General features: G+C 42.3%; 1 protein-coding gene across 6 annotated transcripts in view; it reads left to right on the top strand.

The window, feature by feature from the left end:
• The window catches only part of Lnx1 (ligand of numb-protein X 1), a 167,154-nt gene that overhangs the window by 95,998 nt on the left and 51,871 nt on the right, over positions 1–19,285 (top strand). The gene's annotated exons all lie outside the window — the stretch shown is intronic.

The following is a 19,285-nucleotide window of genomic DNA, read 5'->3' as shown; positions in this document are numbered from 1 at the left end:
TCCTTCTGCATACTATCACATGTTGTTGGTCTTTTCCCAATTTTCGGACGTCCCCCTGAGTGCGAAGTAATTTTTCAGAGATAATTATTCATTTTTACTACACCATTGTTCAGTAAGCATATTAGTCAAATTCTCTTATTCCCCAGGGCTGTGTGTCCAGCTGACTAATGTGTGCTCGTGTTTGCCAAATATTCCTTTACTTATTGTTTTTGTTGTTGTCCAAACTTATCTACGTGAGTTTATAATTCTCCAGATTTCACTTCTTTGTACCTCTGAAAGAGTTCTAGCATTTGGGGGTTTTAATTCCCGCATTTGCTTCTTTTACTTGTAGATCTGCATTCTATCAAGCGGTCTGGCCTATTTTTTATGACTCAGGATGAGCTTATGGATTTTAAAGCAATTGCTAATGTGTTAAGATGTTTTGTTTCAACACATGTGTTTTTCTCTGCTGAGCTTAATTGATGCAGCCCATTGTCTTGGCCTCTGATTGTTCCTGCCTCCAGTGTTCGGAACTGTTCCTTGATCCTAAGGGTTTCTGACACATGACTGAATAGCTGCCTACTTTTTCTACTTGATATAAATAGTTAGAAACTAGAATGAAAAAAACATGTACTATAAATTTCTTTCAAAAAAAAAAAAAACAAAGAGCAATGGAATGTGCTGATCAGATCAGCTTTATAGAAACTGTCAAGTGTCTCAAAGCCTAGAACTTTCCACGAGGTGAATAGCTTGGCACTGATTATTCACCTTTCCTCAGAGAAATGGTTTTACTCAACCCAGCCTCTTTTTCAACACAACCTTGCCAAGTCCACATTATTTTAGAGAGCATTTTGCAGAAGTTTATTCAGTTGCTAATGGTATCCTAACTGGGTTGAGACCTCCACCCACTCACTGGAGAATCCTGAAATCACAGAATGAATTCCTGCCATTTATTTTTAGAATCTAATCCAATGCCCTTATTTTACTAAAAAACAAATGTTTGACCCCAGTACGTGAGGACATCTAAACCTGTCGCCACTCTGTGTTGATGACTACTCCAGTAGAAGGCTCTGTCTCTGATGCAATAACTCTTATTCTTAACAAGTGTCTTTACAAGGTGGAGTGACACTTGGCTTGGGTTTGCTGTTGACGTGTGCTCAAGTGGTCTCATTGTCCTCTGTTAGCAGGAACAAGGTTATTGTTATGCCATTTTGCTTTATTCAAATAACATTAGAGTTTGTATCGTTAGTAGCTAGAGCAAAAACAATTGGAACAACCCAAAATATTAAATTTCTGCTTCTAAATGTGTGGCCAAATCAGCTTTTGCCAAGGATGCCTAGGCACGAACAGCTGAAATGAAATACTTGGTGGCTGATTTCAAAGATAGAGCAGCCTTGCTATGGGGAACACTCCCACCCTCACCCCCGGTAGCTCACAGATAGCCACTGTCCCTGTTCTCTGAATGCACACTTGGGAAATAGGCAGTAAGCAATGTCTTAGATCGTGTGGGTTTTAGATAACAATAGTCCTGGTGTTGAGACTTCAGTGTAGATCCACTTTTAAAGAGGTTGGCACGGGGGTAAACCCAGCAAGTTAGAACTGGATCATTTTCTTCAAATAAAAGAATAGTCTTATAAATCATGCGCTCATGTTAGTAGCAAAGAAACCTTAGAATTTTAAAATATTTTCAAAGTACTAAAAATCTTACAAATAAACAAGTTGTTTGAAAGAGAAAGATTGGGGAATATTTAGGCATTTTAACAACCCAGACAGAACTCAGTGGGCAAATAACTATAATCTCTATTATTATTCTTATAAGCAAAGGGCAAAATAACTTTCCTACTTTTCAGATTTTGTATAATTAGAGGACTAGAAGGATAGGAACCATTGCTAGGGATCTTTAAGGAAGGGAACACATGGACATTCCTTTGGTCCAGACCTTGACCTTGGGCATCTGGCAGCTCCACTTGGCAGGGGTCCTCGTGGCCCAGTGGGTGGCTGATGGAGCCCTGGACCCATGCAGTCACTGTAAAGCACCGTGAACCTCTTTGATGTAGCAGGATGATTGCATACTGATCGGATTTTAGTCAGGAAATTTAACTTAGTTGAAGTAAAACAAAAACAAAAAACCCTTAAAACATATTAAGCCCTTGGACCTGACTCACTTTCAGTGGAACCAAGTTGATTTAGTCCTCTTTCTGGACCTCCTTCAACTCTTCGGATCTCTTGCACTTGGCCGTGCAAGATTGTGAGAACGTTAATCGGCTGCTTGGCTTCTCCTCTGATTACTTCCAGAAGGGCAGAACATGTTGTCCCTGTTGAGGGTCTTCAGTTACCATTCTTTTCCCCACTGTGCCTCCAAAAGGGCTCTTGTTCTGATGTGTCCGTGTTCAGCCTTCCCTGGCCATGAAAATAATGAGACCAGACACTAATCGCTGCTGCATTTTGAGTTGTCATGTAGTGTCCCCAGTGAGCTAAACACCTGTGTGTCTGAAGGTACTTTCAATCAAGCTTTGGAGTCACCAATGCATCAAGTGAGACTCAGGCTACGCAGGGAGGAGGTTTTAACCAAACACATGCCATGCCTCAAACTGAAGCCACCTGAGAGAGCCAGCTAGCTGATTGATTCTGACGTTTCCAAAATTTAGGCCTGGCTCAGATTCATTGTTTCTGAAGTGCAGTTAAGTGGTTTTTCAGAGATGACCCCAATTCATTCAGAAAAGAAGTCTGGGGTTCCCACCTCACACCCCACCTCACGTTACATGCTTGCTGCCCGGGTTCCCCCTGGGGGTGGTGGAGCCCCAGATGTGGCACAACTTTACAAGGAAAGCTGCTCTAGGTTGCAGAAAACACTGCACCAGAGGTTTTTCTGTGGCTGCTGACCTGGTTTGCTGAAGAGGGTCCGCTCAACCCAGGAGCTTCCTGGCTAGTGTAGTGGAAGGGCATGCAGTCCCATCCCCAGGAGCCAGCCCAAAGCCCACCCTGCGTGTGACACATGTGTCCTTCCTGTGTTCTGGGGGGTTTGCTTGGGAGTGAATTTTTCATAGCATTTTTGTAATTATCAATTTTTCTCTTTAATAAGGCATTTAGGGGGCTGCAGGGAGAGTTACTTACCTACCTGCAAGACCCAGCATTCAATCCCCAGCACCACAAAAACAAACAAATAAATGAATAAGAAATCTATAATTTAGCTAATGGCTGATTGAAACTAAATGTATGCAAATTTCCTTAGCATACTTTGTGTCCTCTACAATTTCTTATTCAGAAGGAGAATAATTTGAGAAGCATCCACTGACCGTAGACAGGCTGCCCAGCCTTAGGATACTCTGACTTCCCTCAGGGAGGTACAGGCACAGCTCCCCTGGCCTCCCCACAACCCCTCCTTTCTGAAAAGAAGGAACTGGATGGACCAGACCATGTGTTTACAAGGAAGGAGAGCAACGCGTGGAAAGCTGCCCTCTCTGTTGTCAGTGACAAAGCCGTTCCCTTCCCTGGTGTTACCGGGTGAGGTTGGGTAGGCTGTCCTGAGACTTAGGGACAGGCCAATGACAGGTGGACAAGTAGTCCAGAGGAAGAGCCCAGGGCCATCCACCTGTGTAGGCCCCAGGCAGCACCAAGAGCCTCCCAAGTCTGGCAGTAGAGCCTGGTGTTTTGTGTAAAGTTGGAGTGAGAGAGAACTAAATGAACAGAGTAACCATGTCCCTCTCCTTTGTAACTACTTATCCCATGTGTGTACCTATTTAACTAAGAAAGGAATAAAACTAATGAATGTTTCCCAGAACCTGCATCCAACCACTTGGGATAGAAACACTCTAATTCCCCTCCCTCCTCTACCCAGAAACAAGGCTAGATGCAGGGAGGACCAGAACTCAGCCTCAGCCAACAGATTCGATGGATCATACTTGTGGACTTCAAGGATGCTGTTCACCACTATCAAAGAACATATAGAGCTGGGCACAGTAATGCACCCTTGTAATCCCAGAGGCTCCAGAGGCTGAGGCTGGAGGATCACGAGTTCCAAGCCAGCCTCAGCAATATAGCGAGACCCTAAGCAACTCAGTTCTCACCCTGTCACTAAATAAAATAGAAAAAAAAATGCTGGGGATGTGGCTTAGTGGTAAGCACCCCTGGGTTCAATTCCCCAGTACTAAAAACAAAACAAACCAAACACACACACACACACACACACACACACACACACACACACACACTCACACACACACACACACATAGGCATGCTCATAGTTCCTTCCTTTATAATTTGATCAGTGGTTTGTTTTTGGTTTTGCTTTTTGGTATCAGGGATTAAACCCAGAGGCACTTAATGACTGAGCCACATCCCCAGCCCTTTTTTATGTTTCATTTAGAGACAGGGTCTCACTGAGTTGCTTAGGGCCTCGCTAAGTTGCTGAGGCTGCCTTTGAACTTGCAATCCTCCTGCCTCAGCCTCCCAAGCCACCAGGATTTCAGGCATGCACCACAGCGCTCAGCTGATGGGTGTTTGACTCATCTGGGTGCCAGATGTTCATGGCAGTTGTCTTCCCCCTCCTTTTTCAATATGTCCACCTTTATCATATGTTTTCAGGCATATTAACTTTGACAAGAAAATCAGTATACCTTCCCCACTACCACCCCAGGATGCAAAGAATACAGTTCTAGAGGTGAATCCTTTCACTGATCAGCATGGGAGAATGGCTCAGGCTATAAAAAAGCTATAAACAAAAAGGCAGATTTTCCTGTAATTAGAAATTGACCACTGTTATCACCATGTTAGGGATATTTGGATTTTGCTACCAACAGAGAAAAAAAAATATCCTGGGATTGGAGCAGAAATTCCACATTGATGTTAATATTTGTAGCATATTGTGACGAATGCAGCTGATCACAGCTTTTGTGTTGTTGTTTAACCAAATGATACATCAATAGATGTAGAATTAAGAAGAGGAAGAGAATCAACTAATTACAGACACACAAAGGAGTGACTTGTCCCATGAACACATTGTGCTTCTTCCAGTGACCAAAGACTCTGGGGAGGCCTGTGGATCACTCACTGGAGGAAGCTGTGTCACTTGGGTATCTGTACGTCTTTTTATAAAGAAGTGATGTGGGAATGGGAGCCCCAGACTGGGAACGTAGTGGCCCTGAGATCTCACCCAGAGTTGGTACTTCAGGGTTGCCAAACTCCTTTTTGTAGCGTGCCTTTGTAGAACTCACTGTGTTCTAGGACGAAGGTCGAGGATAAAGAGGAAAACTTTATAGCCAGGAGTTGCTTGTGGCCTGGGCACTGTTCCACTCAGCACCTCTTCTGGGTGCTTTACTATGGCTGTTCTTGTTTTGTTTCTTACAAATTCCTCAGGGGACACCTCCGGTGGCTGTGGCCTTTGTATTAGAGGCCTCTTCCAAAGGAGTGTGTAGTGGAATCTGTCCATCTATTTGAGCTTTGGTCACTGAAAGAAATTCTAGTAGGCATTTCCCATGGGATCCCACTGAGAGACTGACTTGCCCTTGAGAATGTAGAAGGTACATTCATAGAGGGCCTTGGGTTTAGAAATGGCCTTGGTTATTCTCTACCCAGTCCTCCTGCTTAAATAAAGAAAATGCCGCTCTATTAAGTGGTATAACCAACAAAACACTGGTAAGGCAGTACAGGTGCTGTAAAATGCTAATTGACATCAAGTGATTCACTACAAGGCTTGCTGTTGGTGAGGTCTCTGGAAACTCCCAGAAGTACTGAACTTGACTAAGTGTTCTGCTTCAGTACCTCAGCTTCCCATCTGTACCATGGGTGGGACAGCGCCTTGGTCAGCAGTTATCAAGTTCTGTACCGAAGGCAGAAGAAGGTGAGTCCCAACCACTTATGATCTTGAACTGAACCAACAGATGAATGAGAAGGCAGGGAGGGAGGCAGCAGAGTGAAGAAGGGAAGATAGGAGTGATGGAGTCAGAGGTACTGGGCCCATGCATAGTGCAGGGGATAGGGAGCTGATCAGGGACCAGGATGACCACGAGCCAAGCAATCCCAACCCATCTTCCTGGCTCTCAGCCCCACATTTCATTTCAACCTATATCAAGGGATTGGGTTAGTTTTCCTAATTGATGGTAACGTTTACCCTGAGCATATTAATACAGTGTTTTAAAGTTTTCCTTAATGGAGTAGAATGATAAAATGTAATCCTAAAAATAACTATTGTTCAATTTCATTACAACAGAGTGAGCCCATTTGTTTTACTTGGACTGATTTCTCATGTGCCCTCGTCGGGAAGCAGAGGAAAACAGTTTGTTATTTTTGGCCAAGGGGCAATATTTCATTTATGGCAACATTCAGATTTAGGTTTTTTTCTGCCTGTAGATGTCTTGAGATCATATGTGAAACTGGTTAGCTACTCTCTGGACCTGGAATATCCCATAAAAATTACATAATCCAGAGGCCCAGGCCATCAAGTTATACATATTCAAAAAGCCACCAGTATATGAAAGATGTCACCTTAAAGAAGCAATGTGTGCCATTCTGGCATGAAATGTGGAGTTGGTAGGTGTGCCCAGGCCAAATAGCAACCTGCATGGGGTCAGTGGCCCCAAAAGAGTGCTGAATTTTTGCTGCACATGCTTAAGGACACAGAGAGAATGCTGCACTGTAGAGCTTAGGTCTGGAGTCTCTGGTCATTTGAGCATATCCAGGTGAAAAAGCAGCCAAGATATACCACCATTCTTACAGAGCTCATGGTCTTTTTATCCCATACATAAGCTCCCCTTGCTATATTGAGATGATCTTACTGAAAAGGAAGAATTGTTGGTAAACCAGAAGAGAAAAGTCATAGAAAAAAAAAAGAATATCCCCAAAGAAACAGGGGAAACAGAAACTTGTGGCACAGGAACAAACTCACCATCAGATAAATGCAAATAAAAGTTTAAATAAAATGATGCAGATATGTCATGGAAATAATAACATTGCAAGAAAAAGATAACCATTACAGTAGAATTTGCAAAAAGGACAAAAAGAGTCATGCCTCAAGCAACCTAAACAGCAAAACATTGTCTCAGTTGTTCATGGGGTCTGTATAACCCCATTAAACAGACTTAATTTATAATGGAAATAGCAATGTTGGTGGATCTCACATGACTATGGTTATATCTTTTGTGTTCCTTTAAAAAAAATCTAAAATTTTAAATTACGATACAGAAAGAAAAATGTGCTTCTATGTTTCTCCTGATTCCTTCCATCCCTGAGGGTATAATTATTCCAAAAAAAGGATAAACACCTCCTATCATCAACAGGAAAACATTTTCATTTTAACCCGTTAATGCTGAGGTGTCCGTCTCTTCTGCTTCCAAACAATCATTTATTTTCATTGTGATTCCTTAAGAGGCTGTCTCCCCAACATTCTCTCAGTGATCCTTGCAGTGTCACTGGGAGGTAATAGGTCAAGCCTTAAAATAGGCAAGGACACTGAGGCCCCCAGACATCCAGAGGACTCAGCTGGTGATTAGAGACACAAAAAGTGACCACACATCATTGGCTCTTGACAGGTACTTGCTTGAGCATTACAAGACAGTTGAGTATTTCTAGGAAACACTTTTACATCTTTTTTATCAGTTGCATGCCAACTGACTGAAATGCAGGGTCTAGAATTCTCTCCCCTTCTTCCATTATCAGCTGGTGATAGCTGAGCCTGGAGATTGGCTCTACCCAGAAGCATGGTGCATTAGAGGATTCACACGCTCTCCAAGAGCCAGTTTAGCAAGGCTGTCGAAGCACTGGTGGGAAAATCAGGAGTGAAGTTGACATCTCTGAGCTGTTCAGCTCTGCTGGCCCTCGTGCATGGGATAACTGGACCCAGTGCTAACTCATGCACACAGTCCCATTGTGAAAGGCCTTCATGGGTTCAATTGCAAAGCAAGTCATGCTGTCTTTAGGGTTAATGCTGTCTTTAGGGTTAATGCACCCTGGGGAACTTGTGAAAACACAGACACTTGATCTCCCTCTCCACAGAGCAGTCGGCCTTGGCATTGTTGACATTTGGATCCTGTAATTCTTTGTTCTGGGGCAAGGGCAGGGTCCTCCTGATCACTATGGGATGTTTAGCAGCATCCTTGGCCTCTGGGTAGATGCCAGCAGCATTCTCCCAAGTAGCGGCAATCAGACACTAAAAATTTTCAGAGGTCCCTTGGGGTTGAGAACCACTATCTTAGGGATTCTAATCCCTATTGGGAGAGGAAGACTCAGAATTCTATTTTTAATCAGCTCCTCCAGTCAGTCTAATCCCTTACGCATACTGGGCCTTTCTTCCCTTTTCGGTGCTCCCATGTGCTTCTGCTCCTTCTTCTGTGGCCACCTCTAGGATTAACAGCAATCTAACATGGTAAAGCCCAGTTTGTCCTTCCCAGGCTAGGCCCACTGAACTACCCAGAAGGCAATTCACTAACCCAGTGAACAAAACCATGCTGTCTGCTGCTAAGTGGGCTGCTCTTGTGTCTCTGAAGCACTTGTGCTTAATCACAGGGTCCTTTTGAAGGTAATGTCCATGTTGTTGTTATATAACCCACAAGAACTACATACACACCCCTCCTGGGATCTTCTGGACCCCAAAAGGATGCAGAAGATCTCAGCCCAGCAGGAACAGATCACCTGGGCAGCCAGAGTGTTCCTGAAGGGAGGCTGGACCTGGTTTCTCCTGCAGGTGAGACTACCTCTAGCAGGAACCCATCTCCCTGTGGTCTGGTAGAAGCTGGGCCCTAGCAAAGCTGAATCTGATGCCTGCCTTTCTAGCATGAGTGATTCCTGTGCTTTCAGGAATCCTGTTGTTTAGTCTGTCTCCTGTGGTTGGAACTTCCTCTCCAAATGGTCATACTGGGGATGTTATTTTCCAACTGGAGTGAGGAGAATTTCACTATCAAAAGACTCTGCTTGGAAGGGCTGCTTCATTCAATAGGGAAGGGCCTTCCGTGTGGCTATTTATGGAAATGACCATTTTGTGTAAAATAAGCCTGGGTGCAGCCGGGTAACCAAAGGGATTCCCATCTGTGGGTCCCATTACGGCTGATGGACTTGTGTCATAGGTGATTTCTTAAAAGGGACACTAAATATATTGATGATATTTATATCCTTGATCCACCTCTTTCTTAAGGACATAAGCTTTTGCACAGTTGTACTTAGAAATAATGTTGTCATTACTTGTTTCTCATTGGGAGACTGAATGGATGCTCAGGGTGTCAGCTTTTGGCTTGTGGATTTCTTATAACAGTACCAGAGCTGGCGAACTCCTCTCCAGCGAAGAGAGCAACTGAGGCAGAAAGTGATTTCTAGCCTGCAAAGCAGCCACACTGTGTCCCCCAAACATTCCTGAAGAGAGAAATAAATATATCACCAGGATGTTGTGATAGAGCAAAGAGCAACAACACCCGAAGATTAAGGGTCCCAAGCTCCCTCTTAGAACTCCGAGCACTAATTATGATCCAACGTCAAGAAAAATGAAGTGCAAAACTGGTGGGCTTAACAGCAGCTCGGTTCAAACGTATTGCAAACGTGGAGCTTTTCAGTCTCACATGGAGTCCTTGCTCACAGTTTACACGAAGATTCTGAGCTCGTAGGCCTCCCTTTACATTTCTCCCTGAGCTTATATGTTTACATGGTGGAGAAGCATCAGAGCTGGCAAAACCTAACAACTAATTTCAAGCTAAAATAATTTACACTAAAAACTTTTCTAAAACTAAATATTGTCCTGACCACTGCCTGTTTCTGTGAGCCTCTTCCAGGGACCTGTGGGTAGAGAATATGAGAAGGACACAGGTCTGAGCCAGCTGGGGCTCACAACTGTAAGATTTCAGGGGCATCCAGAGCAGATTTTGCCACGTCCATTTCTTCAATATTTCTTAGTTGCCCTTGGTGGCTTTTGAGGGAAAATTCAATATTTTTTTATATGTTAAAGTTTAAATTTTAATATATTTTTATATGTTAAAGTTTAAAATGTAATATATTTTTATATATTAGTTGTTTAATTTTGCATATAACAAATAGTTTTTCAATTGTTATCAGTCTCTTAATATTACTTATGATTCTTTCTGTATATTTTATTTATTTGTTTGTTTTCATATATATATTTGGTATGGGGGATTGAACCCAGGGGCACGTAACCACTGAGTCACATCCCCAATCCTTTTTTGTATTCTATTTAAAGACAGGATCTCACTGAGTTGCTTAGGGCTTCACTAAGTTCCTGAGGCTGGCTTTGAACTCATGATCCTCCTGCCTCAGCCTCCAGAACCACTGGGATTTCAGGCAGGCACCACAGCGCCCAGCATCTTTCTGTATATTTCAAAACATTATTTAGTCTTAAGGAATGCTTGGAAAGCAGAATGCAAGTATCTGTAACCATATCACTCTAACACAACTATTATTGTTTGCTAGTTTTTGTATACAAAGGCAAATGATTTTCATAATTGCAAACAGCTTAGAACATTTTTAGATGGCAGAGAAGTGTGTCATTTCTGCTGGATTAAACATGCCAACTTTGACCTCTTGCATTTCTTTGAAGAGTAGAAAGTTCTCTACATGGAGGTGACCCTATTCAGACTCTCTGTACTGAGTGTGCACTTCATTTTCTCCTAATCTTTGAGCTGTTTTTCACAGGCCCCATGTAAATCATGTGCTCTTTGCCCATCTATAAATGAGGGAAGCCCTTTGAAGACTGTGACCTGGACAGTGTATGCCCAGTTCCCTTGCCAATCATGCACTTGGCAATCATGCAACAGGGCTCATGTGGCCTCTGGCCCACAGCTACTGAGATGGTTAAGCCCAGTTCGTCCCCTCGTGTGCCAGGTCCTCTCCAGTGAAGGTCTCCCTTACTGAGTCTTGTGCTGCCGCAGCCTCCCAGTTCTCATTGTGAGTGCCAGCTTGAGTGCCACACTCTTATGCTGTAGTGCCAGTTCTGGGCACTCACAATGTACGTGAAGCTGTTGGTGTCATGCTTCTTTGCTCCTGGAGCCTCCCTGCATCTGTCCTGTCCACAAGGACAGTAGCTTCGTGCCTTACTGGCAGACCATCCCTTTCAGGATATAGTGCCATTATTGCCCCTTTTCCCTTTGACTTTTAGTTCTCTTGTTTCTTGTGCGTACAGTCTCTGTATGAGTATGGAAATATGTGAACGCAATAACTTAATATGCTGTCTTAAAAATCCACATCTCTCTGTTTTTCAACTGAAAACCCCTGCCTAGGTCTCTGGACCAGGGAGCAGAGAGGGGCATAGAAGAAGCATCTTCTTTTTTTTCCCTACCCACCCCCACCAGCTGTAATCTCTTCTGTTTCATGGGGCAGTGTAGCTGTGGGGTTTCCAGCTCCAGCTCCAGCACCCCCATTTCCTAGATTATGTCAGTGCATTGTCTAAATTTGGGTGTTTTAAGTTTTCTTATGCTATAGTGTGTGTGTGTGTGTGTGTGTGTGTGTGTGTATGCGCGCGCACACGTTGGGCAGGACTCTTAAGCTGCAGATGCCAATAAGCCAGCAAAGATAGCATGCCTCACAGACTGAAACATCTAGACATCATTGGATCTTGGAATTCATCGGCATGGATCTCCCTTGCCACCTCACAGATTAGGTTTTTTCTGTCCTGGCTTCTTTTCCACCAATGAAACATACAGTTATCTTTCCATATTCATGGGTTCTGAGTTCACAGATTCAACCAACTATAGACCAAAACTATTCGTGGGAAAAAAAATCACATCTGTACTAAACAGGTACAGATTTTTTTCTTGTCTTATTCCCTAACCAATATAGTAGGACAACTATCCGCACAGAATTTACATTATATTAAGAATTGTAAGTAGCCTAGACATGATGTAAAGTATATGGGAGGATATACATAGGTTATGTGCAAATTGTGTGCCTTTCCATATAAGGGACTTGAGCATCCATGGATTTTAGTATCAGAGGGAAATCCTAGAACCAGTCTCCCAGGATATTGAGGCACAACTGTAAATGGTTCCAACTCTGATTGAATATATCTCTGTCACATGTCCCTACTAGAACAAATCTCTTTAGATGTCCTGACTGGCTAGATTATATCACATGCTCTACCCACCCATTCTTTCTTCCAAGGAAGGTGATGCAGAGGTAGATAAAGTACTTGTAGGCCAGCTTGGATCAGTTATCTGCTCTCACTAGTTTCTGCCCAGAGTACACTTGCTTTTTAAATATTTTGTATATCATCTCCATGCAAGCCCACGTGATTGACTGATAGTTCCTCTAGGTGGGGAGGAGCAGTTTTCAAAGGGCAAATATACCTAGCAGATAAACACAAAAGGCTATGCAACAATTTCTGCGTTGTTGTGAGGACTTTTGGAGACAGATGGGAAAAACAATTGAACTGAATCCCAAATATTAGATTAACTTAGAAAACATAAGACCCAGCACATAATAGGATCAAAATTAATATTCGGGGGTTGAATGAATGAATGAAAAAGTGAACTGTGACAGGCATGGTGGCACACACCTGTAATCCCAGCAACTCGGGGGCTGAGGTAGGAGGATTCCAAGTTTGAGGCCAGCCTGCACATCTTAGAGAAACCTTATCTCAAAATAAAAAATAAAAAGGACAGGGGGTGTAGCTCAGGGGTAACACACCTGAGTTTAATTCCCAGTGCGGACGGGGGTGGGGGGAATAGGACTGCAACGAAGAATCCTTCCCCTTCCTCCCTTATTTGTCTGGGAAGATACCAAATCTGTCAGTGAGGGAGCAGCTTTCACAGAGTTCTGTCCTCACAAAGTCCAACAGCCCTGGGCTGCCCCTTCGCCCCTGCCAAGGCTCATTACTGCACAGTCCACTTGGCACTTGCTGTAGGTGCAGGTGTGGGCTTTGCCGCTGATCCAGTGAAGCCCAGAATCCAGGCTTTGCTGAGTAAAGGTGACATTGCTAAGCAATGCAGCAAAACCTGGGGAAAGTATAGTGGAGTCGGAGCATTTCCTATGCAGGAACCCCGTGTGTGAAAGGGGCTGCAGCGCACCTACAAGAACCTGTGGGGCCATGAGTGGCCTCGAGCTAAAACCTGTGAGATAACCAAGTCAACACCAGGCTTGTGGAAACTTGTTCTGGGGGTGAGGGATTCAGCCCCTCTCTCAGAAGAATTGTGAAGCTGTTGGATAGTGAGCACCATTGCAAATTAGGAAAACACATATAGGCAAACAGATTCCTAAACTAGAAGAAAGTAATTACAATGGATAAGTAAGTAATCCTTGACTTAGAAAAATAACTTGAACTTAGCTAGTTCATTGAACGTGTAGATATAAAAGTACCATTAACTGAAATTTTTGTTATCAGTATACCAGGATGAAGTTAATCTTGGTGCTGATAATATAGAACTGCATTTTAAAATTCTTAGTGACATGATTGATGTTTATAAACACTGTTAGGGTTGGTTTCTGGGGTTTTTTTGGGGGGGGGGGTTCTTGTCTTTGGGGGGAAAAAGAGTCTGAAAACTTATTTCACCTACCATGTATATGGTGTCTAATTAATGAATTCCCCACTCCTGATTTAGATATCATTTTATATTACTTCAGAAAGATGACTGCATAGCTTACAAAGAGAAATTTGTTCTGTGTTTGGGGAATTTTTTTGTCTGTTTATTAATTTAGATTTTGATACTGGGCATTGAACCCAGGGCCTGGCACATGCTAGGAAAAAGCTCACCCTGAGCTGCATTCCCAGCTCCTTGCTCTGTATTTTAATTCATTCTACAAATTCTATGAGCCTTCTTTGAAGTCAGCTGCTGGAGATATAAAAATTGTAAGATACCATTTTTACCGATAAGAGGCTGAGAGTTTAAGTGGTAACAAATTCACAACTGGTAAATATCAGAGGTTCAGAGATTCAAAAAGAAAAAATATAGTTGTTGCTCAGTATCTGTGAAGGATTAGTTCCAGGACTTCCCTAGAATACTGAAATCCAAGGATGCTCAAGCCCTTTACATAAAATGGCATATAAGGCAGAGGGCACTAGGGAAGAATAGCATTACCTTAGATTAGGTAGAAGGAAGTGATGGGAGAGGAGGGGAGGGATGTGGGTATAGGAAAGATAGTGGAATGAAACAGACATGATTACTGTATGTATATATGTGACTGCATGACCAATATGATTCCACAACATGTACCCTCAGAAAAATGAGAAATTATATCCCATCTATCTACGATATATCAAAGTGCATAAATGCATTCTACTGTCATGTAAAACTAATTAAAATAAATTTTAAAACTTAAAAAATATATATAATTTAAGTGGCTGGGGAAAAAGTACATAAAAAATAAAATAAAATGGCATAGTATTTGTACACAATCCATATACATTCATCCATATCTATTATCCCTAGATTACTGGTAATATTTAATACAATGTAATTACTGTGTCAATAGTTGCTACATTGTATTGATTAGGGAATAATGAAAAAAAAAACAGCCTGTACAAGTTCAGTCCAGATGCATTTTTTTTCTGAGTTTTTTCAATGCCAGGTTAAATCTGCAGATGTGGAGAGCCTACTGGGCTTTTACCCTGGGGCTTAACGAAAAGATTTTAAGAGATGACCCTTGAGCTGGGTCTTGAAGATGCAAAGGGAGATTTTTGTTGGGCAATGACAAGGAAAGAGCAGATGGAAAAGCACTGAGATGGTGGCTGCTGGTGTCAGGAGCAGGGCAGGTGGCTGCTGTGGCTGGAGGGAAGCACCCCTCATCACAGGGACTGTGGGAAGCCGTGGATTCCTTCAGACTACCTTTACCAGCATCTTGGCTAATGCTTTCATTGGGCTTTAATATTTCTTTCTAAAAGTAATCATTAGGATGTTATGTTGCATTTCAGGGGTTAATGGCTTAATCAATTGGAAATTCAGACACAAGAATTCAGAATTAGGGAGATAGTTCAGAAGTAGTTGTTATGTCTTGTTGATGCACTAACCAATACCCATAATTTTATGTCAAGATTTATATACATCCAAAATTCAATTTCTTATATGAACATGAAGATGAATACTTAGGAATGTGTACTGAAGCAATTGTCCAATGAGGGGGTTTTGGGTTTTGTATCACCAACAGAAAGAGGTCTCTTGATAAATGTGATGCATAATAGCAGAAATTGTTACATATTTTTTCTTTCCTAAAAAGTCCCAAAATAGGGTATACAGACGCTTCTCAATTTAGGATAGAGTTACATCCTGATAACCCATTGTAAATTGGGAATGCATTTGCCACACGCAAAACCCTATGTGTCTTTGCTCAGTCGTACGGTACCATCTGTACTGTTGAGTGTCCCATGTTTCCCTCAGTGATCATGTGTCGACTAGAGCTGAGGCTTGCCACCACCTAGCATCTCAAGAGAAAATGGGACCACATATAGAGAACCTGGGGAAAGTTCAAACTTCAAAATCCAAAATTCTCCCGAATGCATCTTGTTTTTTAATATCATCATAAAAGCTCAAAACTCTAATTTGAACTCTTATAAGTCAGGAATTGCTGTAATACTTTTCCTTTATGCAGCTTCCAGATAAATAGCCTGCGTTTTCAAAAATGGAGTGCCAATAACCAAGTAATTATTCTGATTAAGCAATAATTAGATAGATACTGGCAATTTGCAGAGTCCAATTTGCAAATTGCTCCTTTTATTAAATGACAGGGTACGGGCTGGCACTGCTCAGGTGGTATTTCCCCAAAATGGGGCTGAGCTCACAAAGAACTTCATTATTTTAACTAGCAGCCCAGCTTGCCAGTGCCCCGCCCCCAGCCCTGCCCCTGTCCCAAGAGTGCTCTCCCTGGCAGGGCCTGCCTTTTCAGCCACAGCTCAGTAGCATTGCTGGCCATGTTTTTGATCCAGGAAGAACCTTCTTTGACCAAGTCTACCTTTAAGCAGTTTTGAGTCACTGAAATGGCAGTATTGAGCTCTCTCTATATGTACCAGTCTTACAGTTCTCTCCTCGTGGTGGATGATGGCCAGTGGACTTTGTTGATGGAAGAACAGATATAGTCCTTAGATCTGCTGAGGCCACCAGAGAAGTGGAATTGCAGACAGGGGGGCCAATGACTTTTTGATCTGTGTGGTTAGCTAGATAAGGTGGGTTGGGCTGAAACCATGGAAAAGCAAAAGCAGAATTAAGGGGTAGGGAGTTTTAGGCTTGTGTTCTCTTGGTTTACCAGCAGTTTGACTTTGAACAAGTAACAGAGATTTTAAGGAGTTTTAAAAATCTGTCACTGGGGGAAGCTTGTCCATGCTGAGTAGCTTTGGGAGTTCTAAATGAGAGTGGAGCTGAAGAATGAGCATGTGTAAATATTAGAAGGCTCTGTGGTTGCAAAGGTCTAATAAGTGTAGAGTACTACCTAAGCAGTACACAAAAGCTTTCTGGAAGCTTCTAAAACCATGCACAAATCTCCAGCTGCACACTGCAAGGTTTCTTCCATGCAAGGCCTCCTTCAGATCACATGGAAATTGGTAAAAACTACTTCAGCATGAACAGAGCTGTTTTGCCAAGAAAGAGCCCATCCTCTTGGTAGACATATCCCCTGCTGATACATGTGTTGGGAAGCAGGGCACTGGCTGGATGGGAGTCCCCTCAACTCCTCAGCTGGGCTCCTGTGTGCAGGACCCAAATTGCTCAACTGTATTTACTTTTCTTAAATCTTATGTATGGTCTCCTCAGAAATGCAGCTGACTTTCTAGGAATTGAATGAGCCCAAGAGGTGACACTGACTGATGGAAAGAACATGGGCTTGCTATCACACTGGCTTATTACCCACATTTTGGTCTACCATCTACTAGTTGTATTGAGTCTACAAGGAAAATCTTTCCTGTTGTATGACATTGGCTGACCAACTTCTCTGATCGATTTTCTTTATTTTCTAAATGAAAAACAGCACCACCTTGGTCCTCAGATTTGGTGGTGAGTATTAAATGTGATAAATACCATCTATGAAATGAGGGTATAGGGGTCAACAAATGTTTGTTCTACTGAGGGCCTTGTCTGCCCCTTCCATTAGCTCCTTATTTATTTTTAAGACAGGTGACCTCCACTCTCAATCACTAGCTCTACAAATCCATCATAATTTCAACAAGAACATGACCATATTGCTATCAAAGTCCAGTGAAAGCTTGTTGACTATGTCTTCAGAACAGAAAAAGAACATTTTAATTTAAACCATAAGACTGGTGCTTATCAAACTGTATCTTCTGAAAACACATCCCCCTACCATTAACATTAAGAGCGCAGACAGGGAGTCCAAATCTCCTGGTTTTCTGGAGGAACAAAACTTATATGAAATGTCAGTCTTATATAATAAGATTGATGGTCAATTTAAGAAAAGGCTGACCAGCCAGATGACAGTTAAACCAATGGAAAAGAAACTGTCTTCTGAATATCAGTTCTCAGTGTGGAAACTAACTCAGTCCTCTCCTGTAATTAACCAGATCCTCTCACTGTCAGGCAAGCAGGATGATGGGGGAATAATGAGAGTGGAGCCCTCACTGAGTATGTGAGGAAAAATTAGCAAAGTAAAAGGGGCTGCAAACTGTCTCAAATATCTTAAATTACCCGGATGCAGAATGATTTCTGTAATGTACCTAGGCCTATCTCCATTACCTGGGTTTGTCTTCTTTTGGAGTTACACAAACTATACTTCCAAGTTCACCTGTGAATCCGAAGATTTCTTTCCCACAGAGCACTGTCTGGGTTTGTATGAAATGTGCACATTTATACTCGAAAACTTGCACGACTTGAGATCATCGTTTCCAAGATTCACAGGACAGTACTAGAACAATCCTTAGTCTTTGTCAGGAACATAAACGCATGCCTAGATTGGGGTCTCCTTGGGATGTTCCTACAGGGTCCTGTTCTTTAATGTAGTTGGAGATCTGTGCAGTTGTTTTATATTATCATAAACAACTCACAGTAAATGAAATGTCTAACATCTAAATAAAAATTTACAATATCTAGGAGAGTTCAGATCCAAAGGATGTTAACTCCAAAATCCACCACATGGAGACGGGGTCTTTGCTGACTGCCCTAATCCCCTGCAGCTTCGAATTCCCATCTCCTGTTTCCATTTTTGGCAGATGGGCAAAAGCTTGACTGGAACAACTTGGAAGTCCATAGCACCCTAATAAATCTGGGGATGCTGTTTACTCCTTCTAGAAAAATTGGACAGATTGAAATGTTTGACCTCATTGATCTCAGTGCGTTCTCTGGTGATAGATTTTAGTTATGAGTAAGTTGAGTGATAAATTGAGTGGTTGGCAGATGGCCAGACTCTGTGTTTCACTTATGCATTTTTTTTTCCTTTTTCTGTTCTTTGCTATCTCTTCCACAAGGCTATTAAATTCCTAGAAAAGCGAAAGGAAAAAGAAATGGGTGGAGACGCAAAAGGCAAACTTTTAGCCCACAAGTGATTTAAAAAAAAAAAAAAAACAGTAGGTATGGCCATGTTTAGGATTCGGAATAATAGGAATCAAAACTAAACACTGAGTATTGAAGAGTTCATAGTAAAGACAGAGGCTTTACCAGGTGTGCAAAACCTCCACTCTGCTTATAGGAAATCACCCTAATATGCATGGTGGGCAAGTAGTATTTTAAGACATTTACCCACCTTGAGAAGTTTATAACCTTGTGTGCATGGTTTGAGGGTGTATGTAAAGATGAGTATAAAAGTAAATGAGATTATGAGGGTATTTTTTAAAGTTATTTCATTTTTTTTTTTTTTTTGGTACTGGGGATTGAACCCAGGGGTGCTTAACCACTGAGCAATAGCCCCAGCCCTTTTTATTTTTTATTTTGAGATAGGATCTCACTATGCTACTCAGGGCCTTGCTAAGTTGCTGAGGCTGGCTTTGAACTTGTGATCTGTCTGTCTCAGCCTCCCAAGCCACTGGGATTACAGGTGTCTGCCACCATGCCTAGCTAAATTATTTCAATTCTTAAGTGAGGTTTCTGAATCAGGAACAGAGTGACTAGTTTTTATGTCAGGAATTGGAATCAAGAACCTAATTACTGAACTGTTCCTGCATCGTCATTGAACAGGTGTTCCCTGAGAACCTGCTGCACTTGGAGCATCACCATCGTCCCCCCGCACAGATCTTGGGCTTATAGTTAGAGCTGGCAGAGGGTCCAGTAGACCTCATTTGAAAGTTTTAATTATTTAAGAAAATGGAAAAAAATGAAACCCTTAATGAGGGCTGTTTTAAGCCAGAGAAATCCATCATTATGCTTATTGAAATGTACACCTTGAGCTGTCTATAAGTTTGGGGAATGTTTTGTGATCCTATCAGCCCCTCTTGATGGGTCGTTTGCC

Source organism: Ictidomys tridecemlineatus, chromosome 9 (assembly GCF_052094955.1).
Source record: "Ictidomys tridecemlineatus isolate mIctTri1 chromosome 9, mIctTri1.hap1, whole genome shotgun sequence".
NCBI classification, from domain to species: Eukaryota; Metazoa; Chordata; class Mammalia; order Rodentia; family Sciuridae; genus Ictidomys; species Ictidomys tridecemlineatus.
Note: the sequence above shows the minus strand (reverse complement) of the source record. Positions and strands in the feature narration are given on the sequence as shown.